The following is a 12,674-nucleotide window of genomic DNA, read 5'->3' as shown; positions in this document are numbered from 1 at the left end:
CTGAATAAACCTAAGATGATTGTTTCAATCTCCGCTGCCATGGAAACAGAGCCAGGCCGTGTTAAGACAGGGGAAGATGAAGCACAAACAGATCCAAAATGGCAGCTTGGCTGAAGTTCAGAAGCACTCTCTTCTTCTTTAAACATTGAAACCAGCATTTTCTTTTTTAAGAACAGTTGCTTCCCACAGGCTGCTCGCAGCTCAAGTAGTCCAGTGATTACTTAACCACTAACAGAAGGAGGCACGGGAGTTAGTTACTGGATAAAATTTCCTTTACACTGCCATCACTTGTCCTTTATATAAACAAATCAATGCAAGAACAAAACAGTTTGTGTTTCATGTGTGCTTATCAAGGAACGCGACGTCAATGCCGGTTAATGGAAACGTCACTGTTTTTACACTGAGTACAAACCGAGCACAGATTAGATGCAGGGTAAATCTCATTGAACAATGCTCCAATAAGGTGCCTTTACCCACTGCACCGGTATATAATAATAATAATAATAATATCACCTTCAGATGTCATCTTCAGTCCTTTTCCGTGGCCAAGGGACAGTCAATTTGTGCTGATTCTGGCTCAATTTGTCACTGAGAATTAAATATCAGATCCACACTTGTACATGATGCTCAGATATCAGAATTCCAGAATTTTTCAAATCCGGGGACTCTTTTACACTGATCATTCTGGATTCAAACCCAGCATCAAGAGTTAAAAAGGAATAGTCTAGCTCGCAACCTACCACACATCACTGAGTCTACCCACAAGAGAAAACCAGTTCACAAGGAGGCACTGTTGGGTACATTGGATGCATTTCAACTGGCTGTCAGCTGGGTTTAGCTTTTTAACCTTGAAGCCACTGGATGACGTGGTTTGTTTGCCATTCAGATAGCTAAAGACCAGGGGAAACGGCCAACATATCTTGAAAGTTACTTGATGTACCAGTTCTGGAGATAGGTCAATAGCAAACGGTCGTCTGGGTGGTAGGTGCAGTGCAAAAACTCAAATTGCTAGACTTTGCTTGGGACAGACATCAATCGCTAGGATTTTTTTTTGTTTGGGCTTTGTGTACGTAACGAGATATTAGAAAATTCCAGAACTTTTCTAACTTTGCCAACATAAACTATCCCTGGCGCTAAATCAGTTGGCAAAATATCGGGTAAAAGATACCAATTTATCCTGCTTTGAGAGAAATTGAGATTTAAACAGTCAGATAGATATAATGCCCGATGAACCGTCTGAACTTTCTCCTACTCCTTCTGAGAACTTCCCAGGAGCTTCTGCAGTGGAATCCCACTGTTTCTTTACAACAGCTCAGGCTGAATCGCCGAGGTCATTGTTTTTCATTGCTCCAGGTTTTCTCCTCTCGTAGTGACGGCAATTTGGGCTGGAGTGCAGTTCTGAGAATCCTAGAGGGAGTGTCACTCTAGTGAGCGTGTGCGAGGCTAGATAACAGGAGAGCATCACATCCAAGCACATTCCTGTCCTCGTCTGACATCTGCATGATCATCATTTGCGTGTTGCAGTAAGGGCCGGGCGGGCAGGCGGACGGTGGGGTAGTGGTGGGGGAAGCGTAGAGAGAGAAGCTGTCCATCAGAAGCAGGGATCATAAACTGCTCCAAATCTATGTGCTGGAACCCAGGCAGTGATATTTGACTGAAAGCCCGAGGGAGCAGCTCACTGCAAATATCACTGAATTAAACTAAGAATAGGCAAGCGAGTAACTTAACAAGATAGTTTTACGCCTATCAGATAAGTGTCAGTTACCTGCCTATCCTCAGCCGCAAACACTTACTTATTGTTGTCTACATTGATTCAATTAGTATGAAATATTGCACAGTCTTTAAAACTATAACACCTTTACTTGAGCCTTACCGAAGGCAGATCTGCCTCCTCCTCCTTCAATGACATTTATCCTCAAAACCATTTCCTGTTAATGCAAAGGGATTTAGTCCAGTGGTTTGATGCTCATTTTCCATCACCCTGTTTGAACAAGGTAGACCATTATTTGGGGCGGACAAGTTTGCAGGGCTATGGGGAGAGCGGGGGAGTGGGATTGATTCGGAAGCTCTTTTCAAACAGCCAGCACAGACACAATGGGCCGAATGGCCTCCTTCTGTGCTGTGTAATTCTATGAAGACCAATCACTGAGAATCACACTTCAGCCCGGCTGACCAGAGGAGACCTTCCCAGTCTTATTATCGTGACAGTCACAGATACTTTTCCAACAGCTAATCTTTGCGCTAAACCTCTTAATTTTATTTGCACCATATGTGTGGGTTTGTCAGTGGTGCTGGATTTGTTCTTTGGGCTGTATTACACTGCTCACAGCAGGCACTGTAACAAACACTTGTGGGCGAAACTCAGCAGCCAATTGCGCCCAGCAGTGAGCCACACAGTCGTGGATTGAGTGACCAAATTATTATTTTTTTTAAATTTTGATGCCTTGCTTAGTTCCCCCTTTCCCCACCCCCCTTTTTCCCATAGCCCTAACTCCTTTACCACAATGCACCCACCCAGATCTGCTGGGAACCAGAAACCCAACATTTCTCACAGTTTCAAAATTGAAAACATGCAATTTTATTTAATTCAGTCTTAATTTTACAATCGTTTTTCTGCAGAGAATTTTGCCAAAATTCTAAAGTATCTTAAATGTTCAGGTGTCCCTCTCCAGGCAAACACTGTCAGAAACCTCACGCCACAGGTTTTGAAACTGAGTTTAATAAGGCTTACCAAGAGTTGATGGTTTCTGTAGGGAGATGGAATTAAATGCAGTGGGATCAGAACAAACCACCTACAACTTAAAAGGCCTGAGATCACTCTACATTTTATTTCCACCACCGCTTGCTTATATATATATTTATATAAACACCCTGTAAAACTATATACAGTCAGCCACAAATAGAGACTGAACTTTAGTGAAGACATCACTGAGGTGAGAGGGGAAAATGGAGAAGGGATTGAAAAAAAACAATAAAGAGTTGTTCTTATGATGCTTTCATTCCTTGTGCACAAGGAGTGTGCAACGCCCATTAGTTAAATTGTGAATTCTGCCAACTCTGAGCAGACCTCAGTGACACAACACAATTCTTTGCTCCCTTGACATCTGCACGACTGCACTTGCCATCAGGGATCACTGAACACAGATCAGCCGGGATCACAGGCTAACCCGGGGATCCTGAGGTCAATTGTAGCGTCCCGAATTCCTTCCCTGTTTACCTCCCTATTTCTCCCACAAAAATATACAGTCAAGTCATTTTACAGTATATACTGTGAAGCACTTTGAGACGTCTCGAAGACATGATGAGGCACCTATATCAGATGCAGAGACTATTACTAATTTTATTGCTTAACCACAGACAAGGATTCAAAACCTGTGCCTCTGTGGCCTGTATTTGTGGAGTCCTGTAGCTCAGTGGTTAAAGCACTCGCTTTGCAAGTGAGAGACCTGAGTTCAATTCCAGGCAGAGGGCGAAACCTTGGGCAAGTTTCCTTACTCCACACAGAGCCTAATAATAATCCCTCCAAAACCAAAAACAATAATAAAATTGGTCATTTTCAATCGACGACTGTTTGTGGGACATTGCTGTGCGCAATTGGCTGCCGCGTTCGGCCACAAATATACAGTCAATTCACTTTACAGTGTGTTCTGTGAAGCGCTTTGGGACGTCCTCCCGACGTGAAAAGCGCTATATCAAATGCAAGGATTATTATTATTATTATTATTATGGCTCAGTGCTTAAGTGCTCTGAGCCACTGCCCCACGTGAAGGGTGCTATACAAATGCAAGTTATTGCCTCAGCAATATCAGCATGCGATATTCACCTCTTCCCATTCCCCCCCACCCAACCCCTCCACCTCCCTTATAATTCAGAACAGACGGGACTGACTGTGAGTAGCTTTCTAGCCTCATCGTTTGAATACTGAAATTTAATTTCACCTCTAAAACTATTTTGTTGTTAAAATTTAAGATTGAGCAGAATCGGGCTTACATTCTGTCTTAATTTGTCAGGAAGTTTTTTTAAAAAAAGAAACAGAAAACTGGCTTCCAAACTGAGGCTAAGTTTGAGAATTTCGCACAATTCTCCTCGGTCTTAAATTTTAAGGCACAATAGTGCTATGGACTGAGAATAAGTGGATGTTCAATGTCACTGGTGCAGTTTGCTGAATTAATGCGCGGAGTATGGAATTGTTCAAAGCGTTGGAACAGAGGTGGCCTCAGTGATTTCTAAAGCCAGCTGGGAAACGTGCCTCTGTCTTTACCCACGAGGAACTGTGTTAGCGTCCATGTGTGTCAGCACACAGCTTGGAAACCAAGAGGATTACCCAAGAGACAAGTCCACAGACATCAGCAGTTACAGGTTACATAAAAGCAATTAGTGAATTTTTCAATCCAACTACCTTCTGACAAGAATTGAAGGAAAAATAATATGTACATTACCAGAAGAGGGTTATTCTCCACCTTTGACTGAGAATTTGGCAGTGGGCGATGGTAGGGGCGGGGGGATGAGTGGGGGAGAGAGAGGGAGAATTCTGCTTGATCAACATCTGCAGAAAGTTGCAAATTGCCTAATTGCAGTTTCAGAACACGTCCATCAGGGGGCACTTCAATCTGCAACTCATCTCCTGCTTCACTGCCTCAGTTGTTTGCAATGAGAACCAGCAGACGTTTATCAGTCTGCAAAGAGTGCTTATATTTCATTTGGGGAGAAATCTTTATTTTTATTAAAATTAATAGCATTTTGTGGGGAGGGATTAGGGCGATCATTCAGTGTTTTCCTCTTAAATCCTTCAAGCGCGCATTCAACAACAACAATTTGCATTTATATAGTGCCTTTCACGTCAGGAAGATATCCCAAGGCGCTGGACAGTCAAGGGTTTGCATCGGAGCTGGGGATTGGAGTCAAGAGGGGTGGAGGGCAAGGGGGTGGGGGTAGGAGAATCACCAAAGGCACGGCCAAAGAGGAAGGTCTTGAGAACAGCCTTGAAGTAGGCATGGGAGGGGGCAAGCGGTCCAGTGAGCAGGGAGTTAGCATAGTCAAGCCTGGACGTAATGATGAGGGTCTCGGCAGTCTGAGGGGAGAGGAAGTGATGGAGGTGGGCAATGTTGGGGAGTTGGGGGAAGGCAGAGCGTGTCATGGCACGGATGTTTTAAAAGATAAGTTCTCGTCCATGAGTCATACAACACTGAACAGAGAAGAGAAGCCCACCATCTACTAATCTTTGCACACTCTGAAAACAGTTAGTTCCCTGCTAATGCACCATTAAGTAACTTGATTCACACTGCTTTGTGACAGGGCTGTTTTCAATAATGACTAACACTGGAATCTGTCACCCAAGTGTGTAATGATATTTGTCAGCCCTCACCGGGTCGTATAGATCCTATGTCTGTGCCAGTTTGTCACTTTTCCCTGCCCACCACGCACACACGCACCACACTCTCACTCGCATAGTTTTTCTGAGGTTAAACGTAATGCATTTAAAGCTCGTTCATTTAGCTTGAGATGACAAGAGCATGAGTGAGAAAATACCCACATGGGAGCTCGTTCAGCAGTGATGTACTGTACAAACGTGTGTGATGTACTGCCGTGTGGTACTGTTCACCAAAATACTCGAAGACAGTGAAAACAAATCGAAGCATCTCTTTGATAAAACTCCCTACTGCGCTTTCAAAACAATACCAGTGGGAAACGAAAACAAATTACAGACAGAAAAAGAGCTTTTTAGTATGTCAGCCATGCAATGAAAACAGAAAAAGGACACCAGTCAGAAAGAACACTGCTGTGTTCAAACCCACCAAGAAAATAAGGGATGAACTTCGCCTTTGACGTCCGGTAAGAAACATTTTATCCCACGTCACCAAATGATTCATAAAACATAAACCTCTGAATCAGAAGAAGATTGTAACGAGAAGAGGGGGGAGTGAGTATGATGGAGGAATGCCCACAAAATACAGTCAATTCACTTCATAGTATATTCTGAAGTGCTTTGAGATGTCTCAACAGCATGGTAAGGCGATATATCAAATGCAAGGATTATTATCGTCTTGTGACCCTTTTCTCATCTGTTGCTGTGTTGTACACTTTAATGAATGATGCCATACTTAACTTCAAGTAAAACCAAAAAAGTTATTGTGCTTTATTCCTATAGTTCGAGAGGTACAGATGGTGTCTCGTTTCTAACCACTTAGTGCACACAATCTCATTAACAGCATCAGTTTAATGTTCCAAAACTGGTATATTTTAATAGCCTATCTTTCTCTCTCTCCAACGCATTATCACCGTAAATATAAATGTATTTTAAAATTGCCAGTTTGGGAAGGAAGGAAGTGAAGTGGTGAGCTCGTTTCCATTATGGGGTGGGGAGAAGAGAGATTAGCAGGTCGCACAATGGGACTGATAACATTTCTTTACAGCAAAAAACAAGTGAGCATACACAGTCAGGGAGCTACCAATGTAAGCCCAATGTCACCAGTCTTTACTGGAATACCCACCTCTTGCCCATGTATGGTCTCATTTTTAACACAGTTTTCCCTCTAATGAAGCTTCTGCAACACAATGAACAAAAGCTTGCAGAGAGAAGTGAAAATACATCAGCAACCACTTGCATTTATATAGCGCCCTTCATGCAAGTAGAGTCTCGTACTGCTTAAGAGCAGTGTGGTGTGATAATCAATGAAAACTTCAATGAAAGGCATGGGCAAAATTAAAGTACCTTCTATATTTGTGAAACTAAATGTCTTCCATTATTATTGTACAATAATGTTTATATTATAACTGTCGTCTAAACAGAACATTCCTCTCCCTATGCACAATATAATTCTACTTGTGACCAGGGTCTGCCTTACCTATGTAAAAAAAATCCTTGCGTTTGATATAGCGTCTTATCATGTCTTTGAGACGTCTCAAAGCGTTTCACAGAATGTACTGTAAAATGAATTGACTGTATATTTTGTGGGCAAATGATGGTACAGTGTTGCAGTTATTCTGTCCTGCTCAATTTTAGATTCACCCTCTGTTTAACTCTTTCAGTAACCTCACAAATAAAGGTTTGGGCAATTCAGGGCCATGCACAAGCTTTCTGATCTTACTGTCATTTGGGTTCTTACACTTGGAATGAGACATTACATCTGCTTGTGGCGCAGTGTAAAGGAAACACACATGGAACAGATGCAGCAAAATGGGAACCATGCCAAAATGTTAAAAAAAAATAGGAATTAACATTTGAGGCAAAAATAAACAAGGTTTCAAAGAAAATTAAACAGCCCAGACCTTTCTGCTAACTCAGAAGGCTTTTCTCCAGAACATGAATGAGCCAGTAAACACTGGGGTTATATAATAAGTCAGTAAACACACACACACACACAAACCATAACCTGCATCTAAAATAAAACCTTTTTATCCTCCTAAAATATTTGGAGCCGTATTGGAGCAAAGTAAAAATGATAGCCAGATGAAACACATAATCAATCAATGAGCTCTCGTTGATATTAAAGCTTGTCGAACATGTGATGTGATTCCTCCCGGCAGTGATGGTAATGTGGTCAGCATAAGACACATCAGTAAGGAACAGGCGGGCAGGGATCTTTGTATTAAACGTTTTTCAAATTGTAAAAGGTCACATTACTTAACGCACCAGTTGTACTACATTCAGGGGTGCCTCAAAATAGCAGAAGTTCGAAAGTACTGTACTGCACACTTGTACTGCCCGCTTGTACTGCTTTTAAGTGGGAGAAAATTACAGGCTGTGCATTCAAAATGAACACGTGAGATGTGCTCACCGGCTTCCGAATGAGATGGTGGAATAGTCAGTTTAACATGGTGGCTGCACATCACATCCCGGGCATTATACCCAAGCACCTCTGTAGTGGCAGCCTGAAGTTTTACTGTAAGTCTTGCTATAAGAGCAATGCATTGAAGGAACACTCCCTTGAGAACCAAGGCCTGAAATGGAACTGGGGTATTTCTCATAGGAGAATGTAGTCCATCATTATTAAGCACCAGTTGAATTTGAGGGTGCATTAACACTGGGTTTTAATTTACATGACTTGAAGGCTGACAGCTTTAACAAGTATGGGTTAAGGAAATGCCTTTTAAGGACAGGAATACAGGATTGGCTACATTCTGATCTGCAAAACCTCACATGCCCATGGGGGGGGGGGGGGGGGAGGATATATAAAAAAATTCTCATGAGCAAACTATAAACTCTTGTGAGCTTTACCCAAATCCAATGAGTTAGTTACTTACAGCTTTGACCTGGGGCTTTGATTCTCTCCATTTATAAAGTTCTCATGTTCTTGTTGTACTGAATCCCAATCAGATGAGCGTTGCACTCGATAGCTGTTTATACAAAAGTGTCAACTTCTGACCAATCTGCTGTTGCGCAACTTAAATGAACGGGTGCGTAAATAGATCATGTTCAACCCTCAGAGTCACATTATGAGTTAGGGTGTTGGCAGGGGAAGGTGAGAGAGAAGCGACAAAACAGAAACAGACTTCAAACATCTTAGATTGTATGATTTCAAGTCCTGATTTGGGGTTTGAATCCACAGCCTTACGACTCTGAAGTGAGAGTGCTACAACTGAGCCAAGCTGACACACAATTTAGCTTGTAAAACTCCAGTAGTCCACCAATTCATATACTTTTTAAGAGTCCCAAATGCCTTGACTTTGCCAACCAGCAACTACTGCTCTTCAGAATCAGGCAGGCAAGGTGTGTCATGACAGAGAGTGTGCGTGAATGCCATTCCAGATATAAGAAAATATCTATGTGTAGGAGGCGGTGTATGTATGTGAAACTCTCAGTCTGGTTTAGACACTTAAGCGTGGTGACGGGTTTCCATATGGGTGGGACACCCGGCTGACCAAAAAAAAAAACAGGCATAACATGCATCAGCAGCAAAACAAGAGGATTCACAAGGCATTTTATAGTCACACTTGGTCATACCTGCCAAAAGTTGTTCCAGCTTCCCTCGCCTGCAGTACCATGGTATTACTCATTATCCAACACACGTACTGCATTTGCTGAGTTGCTATGGCAGTTAGAAAATATTTGTCTATTGAGATCTTTACATTCAGCAATTTTTTAAAATATTTTTGGCAGCATTACCTCCAAAGGAAAACTATAATTATTGCAGCAATTATATTAATGATGTACATTGTGTTGTCTTCAAATGCCCAGCGAGAGGAAGTAATATAAAAGTGGCAAAAGCAGGCAATGTTTGACAATAAACAAATGGGCTTGCAAAAAAAATTAACAAAAGTAGGAAGAAATGTACGGAGAAGTAAACGAGTTAGGAAAGTTAATAACTAGGCGCACAAGATTTCAATAAAACAAAAGTTTCCAGCAGCATTTCAAACCAATCTGGATTTAATTAATCTCATTTCATCTCATTGAATCAGATCCCTATTGAGTCCTGTAAAACATTTCATTTTACCTGGTTAAGCCTGAAGAGATAGAGTATCTCTTTGTTGCCGGCTTATAGCTATTTTGCATCAAAGCCTTTTTTTAAAAAAAAGATGTTTTACAAAATCACTCCCTTCATGTTAATCTCCCTAACAGTCATGGATTGAGTGTCCAAATCATTATGAATTATTTTTGAAAAGATTATTATGCCCAGAAAAGCAATCCGTCAATCGACTAACGACCGGGTTCCTACTTACTGCTAGGTAAACTGAGGCGTGCAGATTAAGGAAACTTGTCCAACGTTTCGCCCTGCCGAGACTCAAACCCATGTCCTCTCGCTTGCGAGGCGAGTGTTCTAACCACTACGCTACAGGACATGAACATAAGGTCCCTCAAAGCAAAGGTAGTGTGTGTTACTAAGGATGTTGACATCACAAGCAAATAAACATTCATGTTTCAGACAATGCTAGTAGGAAAAAGCAATGCTGTAATTTCAAAGAAAACATTCTCTGGAGGCTTTCAGGTTCAATTTTTCAGTGTTACTTTATAATCACAGACCCAACCCCTTGCCCTCCTCCTCCCCTCCCCCCTCCCCGGGGCATGTGTGCCCTGCTCACCTACATAATTCCTGCAACTTGCAAACAATCCCTGGAGGTCCTAAAAGCAATATGCCAGCTCCATGTCATGTTTCTGCTCGAGGCAGGAATAGCACCGACAGCAATACAAGGTACAAGTCCCTTACCCGACTCTCATTTCCTGTTAGCAGCGCAGGGATCTCACAGGAAACCATAGCATAAAACAAGCAGAAAGAGTCTGAATCAGTGTTTCCTTGTTGGAAAGCAAGACAGGAATGGGACAGCCCTACCTTGGCAAATCACACACTAAATAAGGAGAACACATATTTTCCTTTTGTTTATCATAAAACAGGCTCAGGAAAGGGTTAAAAGAATGATCAGAGCTGCTCAAACATTTAAAAAGAGGTTTCTTTGTCTAAAGCCTGAGATCATACTTCTGGCTGCTGATCGTTTCTACATATCAAATACAACAGATGGATTAAGTGGCAAGCGATTAAGGAGGTGTACAGATTGTGTGGTTTTTTTAAAAAAACTTAGAGCAAACTTGGACTATTTTGGCTTTACTAAAATGAAACCTTAAATGCTGAAATGCGGCGTGACTGCATGATTTGAAGGCTGTTATTATTATTATTATTATTGTTGTTGTTGGGCCGCAAATAACTTTACAGACTGATGCTAACGCTCACCAAATCCCGGATACATAATTACACGGCTTGGTGCCTGTCATCTAAAAATGCCACAACCCTCAAAGAACACTGCAGGGATTTCGTAGCTTTTAAATTGCGAATTTCAAATTCTGCAATGGCGTTTAATTTTTAGTTTTTGGGGGGAAAGAAAAGAGAGAGGGAAACATGCAAATCGTTCTACATGGGAAGTGTGTATTTAAAACCCTCAAAAATGAAAGAGGTGTTTCTGATTATTTCTTTTGTCTTTTGTGCTGGATCCGATTTAAAGTGACTACTTGGTTTGACTACATTGGTGACCAGTTCCACATCATTACTAATAAAGATCTTTCAGGAAACCCCCTCTCCCCCCCCACACTTCCTTAGACACTAGCCAGAAGGTACCTATAAGGCTGTTAAGTAGAGTATACATAATCAGTTCCACTGGGATACATAATTAATCCCTCTATGGTAGGACCTAATAACCCAAGAGTAATGCTGCCTTACTCACAAGAGAGTCATCTTCTGAAGATGTGCTTAATTTCGTCCAAATGTGTGATCAAAATACTGCGGTAACGTTTACTTGATGACCATGCACATAATGTTGTACGCAAATGAATTGTTTTAACACCACAGGAGACATCTCGCCAGGGGATTCATTTGCTGCATCTAAAAATTTGACATCACTTATAATCACAAGCACAGGGTTAGATGTTGATGTAATGGAAGACAAAACGCAATTCCCGTCAAATTTGCGGAGAGCTGCCAAAGAACATCTTCGAGTGCAAATGATTCTGTGCAACAATGGGATGTGAACTGGATGAACTGCCTGGGAAAAAGTTTCAAAGCTTAACCTCAGGGTCACGGGCTGACAGGCAAACCAACAATTCCATAGTACAATCTATTGGATAAAGACTTACCAGAATGAGAAATCTCCCACAATGAAGAAATAAATACAAGTCCGAACTGAACGCCCTGGTGCCAGACCTTAAAATGGGCGTGAGCGGTGTTGGGGGTGGTAGGGCAGGAATTTCTTATTGATCGGGTAAATTACGTCCTTTTTCTAATTGATTGGGGCTACTATACACAAAACTGTAGGCAAGTCCACATTTACATGTGAAACTGTAGGGAGGAGACAGTGGGAAAGATAAGGCACCTCCCTGTAGTTAAAAGAACAGAAAGAGTTCCACTTAGCTAGAGGGCTAATGGGTTTGCCCTATAGAAAGCTTGTGCATTTTTCAAAAAAAAAGTAATTTTCTTTTACTATTATAACAGAGAAAAGAACTAACAACAACAAAATTGCATTTGTATAGCGCCCGTCACGTCGGGAGGACGTCCCAAGGCGCTGGAAAATCAGTGTTTCGGACCCGAGCTAGGGGTCAGGATTTTGTGGGGGTGAAAGTAGGGTGATCGAAAACACCGTCAAAGAGGAGGGTCTTGTGATGGGTCCTGAAGGAGACAAGAGAGGGGGTGAGGTGGAGGGACTGCGGGATGGAGTCCGGAAGTGTGGGGGCAGAGTGGCAGACGGCCCACCCACCAACAGACAAAGAATTCTGGTCCAAGGTGACATTGAGCTGATCGCATGACTGCAACTAAAAATAGTAAAAACTTGTTTACTCCCACAATAAACAAGCAACAAAAAGATCAAAACGATTGTTATGCTTAGCGATCAGCCTGTGATATTATCTCATTTGTCTTCTATCCAATCTGTGCATTTCGTAACTCAGCTATTGCAGCTGTGTGTTCAGAGCTGCTAAGAATGTCAGAAGCAGTTATTTTGCCGTCTCCAGTGTCCAAAGGCCCGAGTCACCCATTTTCTTACTGGAAGTTTTGAGAGGAGCAGAAAGCAGATCAGACAAAGGCCTCCTGCCAGATGGGAGTCACCAAAGGCCATCCCGGGAGGCTGAGGTTTATTATTTGTGTTCCATTTTATTTAATGTCGTTTTTCTTCCACTCTCCACAGGTCTCCTCTGGGGCAGGGCAGTAGACCTGACCCCTGACCTGGGCCAATACTGCCCTTGGCTCAGATGTGTT

General features: G+C 42.1%; 1 protein-coding gene across 1 annotated transcript in view; it reads right to left on the bottom strand.

Annotated features, from left to right (window-relative positions):
- Positions 1–8,464, bottom strand: part of LOC103185450 (C-terminal-binding protein 2) — a 104,845-nt gene extending 96,381 nt beyond the window's left edge. The window contains 1 exon segment of the mRNA XM_042336608.1: positions 8,245–8,464. The gene's annotated coding sequence lies outside the window, so the exon portion shown is untranslated.
- Between the last annotated feature and the right edge of the window lie 4,210 nt (positions 8,465–12,674).

This window comes from Callorhinchus milii, unplaced genomic scaffold (assembly GCF_018977255.1).
Source record: "Callorhinchus milii isolate IMCB2004 unplaced genomic scaffold, IMCB_Cmil_1.0 Scaffold7, whole genome shotgun sequence".
Classification (NCBI taxonomy): domain Eukaryota; kingdom Metazoa; phylum Chordata; class Chondrichthyes; order Chimaeriformes; family Callorhinchidae; genus Callorhinchus; species Callorhinchus milii.
The sequence above is the reverse complement of the archived record's forward strand: the minus strand, read 5'-3'. Positions and strand labels throughout refer to the sequence as shown.